This window comes from Trachemys scripta, chromosome 2 (genome assembly GCF_013100865.1).
Source record: "Trachemys scripta elegans isolate TJP31775 chromosome 2, CAS_Tse_1.0, whole genome shotgun sequence".
NCBI classification, from domain to species: domain Eukaryota; kingdom Metazoa; phylum Chordata; order Testudines; family Emydidae; genus Trachemys; species Trachemys scripta.
In genome coordinates this window covers 262,357,528-262,368,055 of record NC_048299.1, presented here as the reverse complement: position 1 = coordinate 262,368,055, position 10,528 = coordinate 262,357,528, and positions in this window count along the sequence as shown.

The window sequence follows — 10,528 nt, the reverse complement described above, 5'->3', positions numbered from 1 at the left end:
GTTTTGTGAGATCTTTTTGAAGTTCTTCACAGTCTGCTTTGGACTTAACTATCTTTAGCAGTTTAGTATCATCTGCAAACTTTGACACCTCACTGTTTACCCCTTTCTCCAGATCATTTATAAATAAGTTGAATGGGATCGGTCCGAGGACTGACCCTTGGGGAACACCACTAGTTACCCCTCTCCATTCTGAGAATTTACCATTTATTCCTACCCTTTGTTCCCTGTCTTTTAACCAGTTCTCAATCCATGAAAGGACCTTCCCTTTTATCCCATGGCAGCTTAATTTACATAAGAGCCTTTGGTGAGGGACCTTGTCAAAGGCTTTCTGGAAATCTAAGTACACTATGTCCACTAGGTCCCCCTTGTCCACATGTTTGTGACCCCTTCAAAGAATTCTAATAGATTAGTAAGACACGATTTCCTGTTACAGAAACCATGTTGACTATTGCTCAACAGTTTATGTTTTTCTATGTGTCGGACAATTTTATTCTTAACTATTGTTTCGACTAATTTGCCTGGTACAGATGTTAGACTTACCAGTCTGTAATTGCCGGGATCACCTCTAGAGCCCCTTTTAAATATTGGCGTTACATTAGCTAACTTCCAGTCATTGGGTACAGAAGCCAATTTAAAGGACAGTTACAAACCTTAGTTAACAGTTCCGCAACTTCACATTTGAGTTCTTTCAGAACTCTTGGGTGAATGCCATCTGGTCCCGGTGACTTGTTAATGTTAAATTCATCAATTAATTCCAAAACCTCCTCTCGTGACACTTCAATCCATGACAGTTCCTCAGATTTGTCACCTACAAAAGCCGGCTCAGGTTTGGGAATCTCCCTAACATCCTCAGCCGGGAAGACTGAAGCAAAGAATCCATTTAGTTTCTCCGCAATGACTTTATCGTCTTTAAGCGCTCCTTTTGTATCTCGATCATCAAGGGGCCCCCACTGGTTGTTTAGCAGGCTTCCTGCTTCTGATGTACTTAAAAAACATTTTGTTATTACCTTTGGAGTTTTTGGCTAGCTGTTCTTCAAACTCCTCTTTGGCTTTTCTTATTACATTCTTGCACTTAATTTGGCAGCGTTTATGCTCCTTTTTATTTGCCTCACTAGGATTTGACTTCCACTTTTTAAAGGAAGTCTTTTTATCTCTCACTGGAGAAAACAATAATTATCATGAAACTCATGACAAAATCATGAGAGTTGGCAAGACTGCAATTCTGAGTGTCGTGCAGTGGAGGGAGAGGGGAGTTGTGTGTTAAGGGAATATTTGTTTGTTGGAGTTTCACACCCCAGGTGAAAAACTAAGGCAAAGGATACTGCCCAGCGTACTCTGGGGCGGATGTTTTACTCATGATCTCTTGGTTTTGAATGTGGTTGTGGTGTTTTCCCAGAATAATACTTGGTTCCCTTTCCCTTTTAATAAAAGTTCTCATTTGTTCTATACACACATACAGTGCTTGTAAGTGAGGAAGTATTGCCTCTTAGAGGTGCTGAGGGGTGGTGTTACATTTTCCGATTACTGGGTGGGAGCTCGAACCAGTTCTGTTTTGTAGTGTTAAAAGAAACCCCTAGATAGCGAACCAAGCCCTTGTTGCTGCTGAATTCACCGACAGAAGGGTTACAAACCATGCAACCCCATTGCCCTCACAGCAAGATTCATCCGTGTAAGTGAGAGCAGAATTTGTCCCCTTAGCCATTAGTACAAAAAAAAGAGAGGGGGAAGTAGCAAATCAAGTTTAACCTACAATGTCTTGCAAATTCTTTTTTTGGGGGGGGGGGGGGGGGAAGCAAACTGAAAGAAAATCCACTAAGGGCCAGATTTTTAAAGGTATTGAGGTGCCTAAAGATGCAGATAGGGGCCTAGTTTTCAAAAATACCTAGGTACTAGGGCCCAGATCAAAGATATTTAGTCTCCTAACTTCCTTTGATTGCAGTGGAAGTTAGGAGCCTAAATACTTTTGAGGCCCTGGTGCCTATTTGCACTTTTTGGGTGCCTATATACCTTTAAAAATATCTGTCTCTCTAAGTCACTAGAATCTCTCAAAGGTGAATCTGTAGCTTTGACTTTGAGTTCCATTTGCTTTGTTGTTTTGTGCGATACCCTTAACACAAAATACCAGCTGCCTGTATGGTGATAGATGAAAAAGCTTAAACATTTACTAGGGGTGTTTAAACAGAATTGACTGTTTCTGGTTAAAGGCATGTACAAGAACATTTATTTTACAAATGTCTTTAGAAATAAATTAAAAAGATATTAACTTATTTTTACAAAGCAGTACAGTTGTCCATGTATATGTTGAGTTCATGGTGAAGTACTTTATATGCAATATATAATAACATGTTCAACATTAACACAAATCTCAACTCCATGGAAAAACCCCTGTCTTATATAAGAAACAGTGGAACAAAAAGAGCTATCGGGTCTAGTGTAGTCTATTAAAGTTCATTCCCTCTGGGTCAGAATCTAATTGCTTTCTGAATAACCATTATGCCTTTGCCCACTGGGCCATTCCGAACATATCATTCCTCAGAGAAAAAATGATTTCCCAGTGTCTGTTTTGAATTTCCTTTTCACTAACTTATATTTATTTTACAAAAATAGTATGTTAACAGAACATTGAGGTTGCAAGCCCTTTTAGGAAATGTCAAAATTTTGGTTGTCTGTGCTATCTTCTTTCAACCCTCTTGTGCATATGCATTATGACACAGTCTCTAATTCCATGACCACATGCTTCTTTTTTCCACAGGACCCCTGCCTCTTTCAGTGCACAGAATGGACAGTGCTCACTTAAGAAGCAGCTATTCAATATTTTGTATTGTCCTCATTGTTTAATATGTGTCCGCGTGCATTATTTACTATGCACTATTCAAATACTGCTCTGAAGACAGAATTATTAGTTTCCTCATGGGCTTTTCTATGGCATTCATTACTAGACTATCTGACTACTTCACAAACATTAATGAATTTATTTTCACCATACTCCTCCAAGATGAAGGGGTAGTAGTATCCTCATTTTACAGATAAGGAGAAAAGGCACAGAAATTGAAGTCAAATGTATCCACTAATTTTGGGTGCCCGCTATGAGACACCTAGAGTCTGATTTGTCAGAGGACTTTGCATTATGTAGCACTCCATATGTTCAAAGTTCAGGTCCAATTGACTTCAGTTTGCAGCTGTGAATGCTCAAATCAGTCCCCAGGGTCTCAAGATGGCCACTCATAAAATGAAGAACCCAGAATTAGTGATTACCTGTGAAAGGCTTGGTTTAGGTGACTTCTCCAGCATGACAAAGGAATTCTGTGGCAAAGGCAATGATAGAATCCAGTTCTCCAGGACAACTTTCAAGTATTTTAACCATGAGGCCATCCTTTCTCTTTCTGCAATCCCTTGCCTCACTCACTACACAATTTCCTACTTCTGCAACAAATGAGACAGACAGGGTTCTACAGACAAGACTTCTTTAGTATACTATCCTGATACATGCCCCAAGCTTAGTCCATCCTATGAACTAAATGAGGCAGAGTCCTAGGGGAAAATATGTGATCATGGAATTAAAGTCTGCATCATAATGCTTACAAACAAGAAGGCCAAATTAATATTGCACAGTCAACATTAATTCTGGAATTTCCTAATTTATGAGTGCTTGATTTTGCAAACTTAATGTTCCTTTAATGCATTTTTTGTGTGTAATTTCCTATGTTTAAAAAAAAACTGAAAAAAAAGATCGATACATGGTTCAACAGCAGGAATGGAACTGTTAGATCCAGCACACTGACCTCTTCCATTTGAGCTAAAGGATTAACTGATAGCTATAGTTTGCAGCCATCCTCTATATGGACCAGCACTAGCAGGAGATGAGACACACTTTGCAAGAGGGTTTCATAAATATTTGCTGACAGCAGAGGAATGGTGAGACTTGGGAATCTTGGATTGCATTCCAGGTTCTAGAAGGCTGTGTGCTCTAGTGGTCACAGACCCTTCTGCATCTGTGTCTTCCCAACACTGATTCCCCTTAGATTCATAGACTTTAAGGCTGGACCATCACATCATCTACACATTGCGGACCACAGAACCTCACCCACCCACCCACTCTGATTGACCAATATATCCAGGCCTTTCTCCTCCTTTGTTGCTTCCAACTGATATGTCCCCAGCTTAAAGCAAAAATTCAAGTTTTCAAGGTCATCTATATCTTCTTGTATGATATTCCGGTCCACTTCCGTATTGGCAATATCTCCTCACTTTGTGTCATCTGCAAATTTTATTAGCACACGCCCACTTTTTGTGCCAAGGTTATTTATGAAAATATTAAGTAAGATTGGACCCAAGACCGATCCTTGAGGAACTCCACTGGCAACCTCCCTCAATCCTGACGCTTCTGCTTTCAGTCTCCCCTTTAACCAGTTCCATGCCCACTTATAGATTCTCATATTGATCTCCTTCTTCTCCAATTTTACTAATAATTTCCCATGTGGGACTCTATTGAATGCTTTACTGAACTCCAGGTAGATATGAGCTACAGGATTTCCTTTGTCTAGAAAATTGGTTATCTTCTCAAAGAAAAAGATCAAGTTGGTCTGGCATGATCTACCTTTTGTACAATTATGTTGTATTTTATCCCAGTTACTGTTTACCTCTGTACTTACCTTCGCTTGCTTTCAAAATTTGTTCTAAAACCTTGCTTACAATTGAGGTCAAACTAACAGGCTTGTAATTTCCCAGATCACTTTTTTTCCCCTTTCTTAAATATAGGTACTGTATTTGCAATTCTCCGGTCATAGGGTGTGACCCCTGAGTTTACGGATTCATTAAAAATCCTGGCTATTGATCTTGTAATTTCTTGTGCCAGTTCCTTTAATATTTTTGGATGGAGACATCTGGAACACATGATTTGGTCCAATTAAGGTGTTTGAGTTTGGCTTCACTTTGGATGTGGTAATTTCTACTTAAGTATCCTTGTTCCCATTAGCCACCCTGCCACTGCCCACAACTCCTCATGACACTTATTAAAAACTGTTGAGCCATACCTAGATTATCTTTAATCTCCACCCCCATCTTCAGTGTTTAGCAATCCCACTTCTTCTTTTCTTGTTTTCTTTTTATCTATATGGTAAAGAACCTTTTACTATTGGTTTAATTTCCTTTGCAAGGTCCAGCTCTGCTTGGCTTTTAGCAGTTCTCACTTTATCCCTATATTTTCCGACCTGCAAGAGGTAGCTTTCTTTGTTGATCCATCCCTTCGTCCATTCCTTGTAGGCTTTCTCCTTTCTTTTAATCCAGTTCGGTCTGCATCCTTTCCCTACAATTTTTCCTCCTTTCTAGTGATCCAGGCTTCAGATAGTGTCTGCAACTTTGACTTAAAGTAATTCAAAGTATCTTTCAAATTCAGATCTTTGAGTTCTTCAGTCCCATCCACTTTCCTAATTCCCTCATCACACAATTCCCAGTAGTATTTATTTTATTAAAATATTAAAGAGATCTATAATCCCAACTATACATACAAAATAATGGGGTCTAAATTAGCTGTTACCACTCAAGAAAGAGATCGTGGGGTCATTGTGGATAGTTCTCTGAAAACATCCAGTCAATATGCAGCGGCAGTCAAAAAAGCAAACAGAATGTTCGGAATCATTAGGAAAGGAATAGATAATAAGACAGAAAATAATGCCACTATATAAATCCATAGTACACCCACATCTTGAATACTGCATGCACATATGGTCGCCCCATCTCAAAAAAGATATATTAGAACTGGAAAGGGTATAGAGAAGAGCAACAAAAATGATTAAGGGTATGGAACAGCTTCTGTATAAAAAAACTGGGATGGGTCAGCTTGGAAAGAGAGGACTTGAAGGGGAGATATGATAGAAATCTACAAAATCATGACTGGTGTGGAGAAAGTAAATAGGGAAGTGTTATTTACTCCTTCTCATAACACAAGAACTAGGGTCCACCAAATGAAATTAATAGGCACCAGGTTAAAACAAACAAAATGAAGTACTTCTTCACACAACGCACAGTCAACTTGTGGAACTCATTGCCAGGGGATGCTGTGAAGGCCAAAAGTATAACAAGGTTCAAGAAGGAACTAGTTAAGTTCATGGAGGATAGGTCCATCAATGACTATTAGCCAAAATGGTCAGGAATGCACCCACTATGCTACTCCACTGTCTTTACCTTTATTTCTGTCTTTCCTGATCAGCGCATATCCTTTAATAACTGTTTTCCCATCTGCCACTATCACCTCAAGCTTGTCTCTGTCCTAGTCCTCTCTCTTCTGCTTGCTACCCCTCAGCTCCTCATTCCAGTGTCCCCTCTTTCATACACACATCCCTCGCTTCTTGTCCCAGTCCCAGTCTCCTTGCCTAATCTGTCCCATTCTCCACCCTCTGGGCTCTTCACCCTTGTCCTGTTATTTTTGCCCAGCCAGTTCCATGCTCTCTCTCCAGACTTGTTGTCCACGTCTCAGCCTTTCCCCCTACCCCATCCCTCAACTATCCTCTGATTTAGAGTCAGAGGGCATGTCAGATCTATATTAGGTATCAAAGTTAGCTTGTTGGTAGGAAGGAGTGAAGACTCTAATATGTAGACTGAGGTACCGCTGTTTGAATGATATCTGGGGTTATTTATCGTTGGAGGGGAAATGCCATTTGAAACTGTAGGGGTAGAACTGAGAGGTGACTGGCAGATCAGTGAGGGAAGCAGTTGGTTAAATTCTCCCCAGGTGGCTTTGTTTGCATATTGTGTCACATGCTTAGTATTTTTATGGACCAAATTCTCTCAGTTACATTAGTGCATCCCCATTAATCTGTATATTATGGAATACGTTTGTTTAATATACTATTTTGCTGATAAGATTTTAATAGCTTGTGTAACATCTTTAGTTTTTTGGCATTCAGCCCCTGGGATTTTTCTAAGGAATGGGCCCATCTCTCATCTGAACTATAAATGGTTTCAAACATAGTCAATGGGACCCAGGTTCATAAAGGTATTAGATATTTCAATGGGAGTTAGGAGCCTAAATACCTTTGATGATCTGGACCTGGGAGCTTAGTTTTTTTGAAAAGCAGGCCACTTATTTAGGTGCCTAAATATGGACTTGGGAGCCTAACTTTAGGTGTCCATTTCTGAAAATCATGGCCCAAGTTTGATATACCTATCTCATAGAACTGGAAGGGACCTCAAAAGGTCATTGAGTCCAGCCCCCTGCCTTCACTAGCAGGACCAAGTACTGATTTTTGCCCTAGATTTCCTAAATGGCCCCTTCAAGGATTGAACTCACAACCCTGGGTTTAGGAGATCAATGCTCAAACCACTGAGCTATCCTGCTCTAGAGCAGTGGTGGGCTATTAGTGGCCCACAGGCCACATGCGGCCCATCAGGGTAATCAGATGATGGACTGCGAGACATTTTACTGACGTACTAACAATAGCTGTGGGCCGCAGGGATGTGCTGGCCACCACTTCCCGCAGCTCCCATTGGCCGGGAGCAGAGAACTACGGCCACTGGGAGCTGCGGGGGCGGAGCCTGCGGACAGTCAATGTCAGCAAAATGTCTCGCGGCCCGCCATCTGATTACCCGGCGGGCCGCAGGTTGCCCACCACTGCTCTAGACAAACTGAACTATTCAAATATCTAAAACTGTACTTAAAAGCTACAGGTGGCGAGACAAGACACTGATGCAGCCCCAAATGAAAAGGCAGAATGTCACGGCCTTTGGGATACCACAGCACAAAGAACTCACGGAGGTAGCTCCTTTTCAAAGAAGCCCTCATATCCTCATGCCTCAGTACAGATTTCTATGTGGAAAGAGGCTGCTGAATTCTTCCAGGAAAGTGATATAAGCAGAATGAAGCCAAAAGTACAGCTTTGATCATTATCCATTTGTGACCATCAGACCTAAAGGCATCAGAGGCCAAAAAGGACATAAAATGTAAGGATTAGAGAACCCATTTCACTCCAGACAATATCCCTAGTAAGCAGGCCACAGGCAAGGAGATCTTGCTGGTGAAACAGCCTTTAACTACGGAAGCACATGTTAGTACGTTATTGTTTCCCTGCACATTTAGGGCAGTGTGCAGTAACACGACTTTCATTTTCTAGGACGTTAAGTCTGCCAGGCCATTAACTGAGGAAGATAAAAGCAGAAAATCATTTCTGTGAGCCAGAGAGCAAGGCAGATGAAATGGACACTTGAATTTTATTCTCTAAGGCGATGCAGCTTTTGAGAGGCAAGTCACCTGATTCGGCACTCCATGCAATCTCTTTTCATTCAGTCACAGACACATGGAGGACTCTGAGATGCAGCTTATGCTTCTTTATAAATGTCTTTGAAAGATTTCTACTCTGCCTTTAATTGGGTTACTGCCCAGGCTTTCCCTACTGTTCCAGGTGAAATGTTGCTTGGCGACATATATTTCTTTTTTCTTTTCATACAGAATGTACTTATGAAAAGATGAAGATTGAGGGAATTCTGAAAAACAATGTCTAGACTTTATCATTGTACTTCCCACCCAAAATATTCAACAGGCCAGATCCTCAGCTAGCATGAACTGGAAAAGCTCCATTGGCTTCAGTGGCGTTTGCTGATTTACATCAGGTGAAGGTGTGGCCCATTGTTTGCCCATTCCTCTATTAACCTACATGCCCTTACAGGTGATCTTTCTGATCTTTGTGCTAAATTATTCATTTTAGGGTGCATACAGTGACAATTTGATATCATAAATTACATAGGCTGTTAATTCCGTTAATCATTGTCTAGACTACAGTTTGCATCTTATCTGCTGACTCTCATTTAAACCTTGTTTTTATACCTCCGTATTTTACTCCTGTTCTTACGTGTGAGTGCTGTTCGCTGTGTCGGATGTGTTTGAATATGCCTTTTTAGACTGCATGTAGTAACAATTCAAGATCACAGAGGAATTTGCTGTAACTGGGAATAGCAAAGCTTATTCACTTATCTTCGTTTTCCTCCTCCTTCTTTCTTCCTCCCTCCCTTCTCTGCCCCAGATAAAAAAACCACTATGAGAATATAGTAGAAGCAGCAGGGAGTCTTTGAGTGATCTGGGGAAAATATTTCATTTGCTTTTCCTAGTCACCTATTCTCTCATCACTAACTGCAAGGGGAACACCAAACTGCCAAGATTGACTTCTCTATAGTTACTTGTATATGATCTGTTACCAGTGTTTTTCCTCTGTTGAAATCATTTTATATATCAAATATAAAAATCAGACTGCAGTCTGTTGGCTCAACCTAGCCCTCAGAGTCCTACAATGGCTGCTGTCATCTTTACACATTTGTGACCAGTAGAATACACATCTCAGCATGCGATGCTCTATTTCAATCTGAGAAGCCTGGCAAACTCCACAGCTGATTAGGGGAAAGCCTTTCCTTGTTCATTTTGGAAGGTGGGTTTTTTAAACTGGAAGTAAATTTAATGTTTTTGAAAAATACCAGATTAATCACCCTCAAGGCCTCCATTTATCCACAGGACTGCAAAGGCAGTGTCATTCACATTTCCCTACCATGCGCCAACCTTGTTCTGAAAGGGACGAGCTCCAAGAACTTGATTCGGTGCCCAGTGAAGTCAGTGGAAAGCATGTCATTTATTTCACTGTGCATTGGATCAGGCCCTAAGAATAATAGCATGGTTCAGCCCTGGCATTCTGTTCCAAATGTCAACTAGGATGTCAATTGAGAATGTGCCCAACAAATGGGTTATGGCCATCAATTCATTTCACAGAGGCCAATGACAACAGATGTAAAATGGTAATTGTTGAGTAATCTATAATGAATTACTTTTTCAACAAGATTGCCTTCTTTTTTTCTATTTGCAAATTGTCCCTAAAAAGATCATAATTTTATCTGGTTTAACACTTTTTGTTTAATATTTTCTGCAAATTATTCTTGATTTGTAGCTTATTTGTGAACAGTGTGCTGCAAGTATTTCATAGTCAACATTTGAGCTGTTTGGGCTGGGAAGTTTCTGTTAGGGTGACTAGACGTCCTGATAAAATTGGGACCGTCCCGATTTTTAGCTGTTTGTACCGCGTCCCAACCGATCTCTGGTTGGGACGCAATTTGTCCCGATATTTTGCTCTGCCGGCAGTTTTGGGGTTTTTTGCTCGTCCAGCAGCACTCAGCTTTTTTTTTTTTTTTTTTTTTGCCCCCCCTGGTGTCCCGATATTTTCTTCCTCTCATCTGGTCACCCTGGTTTCTGTGCCTGAATTCGTGAGCAAAACTCATGGAATTGGACTTTTGGTGCAAACCCTCACACTTATAAATGCAGAACTCCTTTCCTTTGGATGTTCTGCAACTTTTGCCAGAAAAATTGCTATTTCTGTGACTATCCCTGCCAATAAACTCATTTGCAAGAATATTCACAAAGTAGAAAAAAATTACTAAAATAGTCAACACAAGTTTCTTTAAATACCAAAAACATGTGCATAGAAACATTGTTGTAGTATTTCTCGAACTATAGTAGTGATTTTTAACCATTACTGGCTAGGACTTAGTTGGAAAA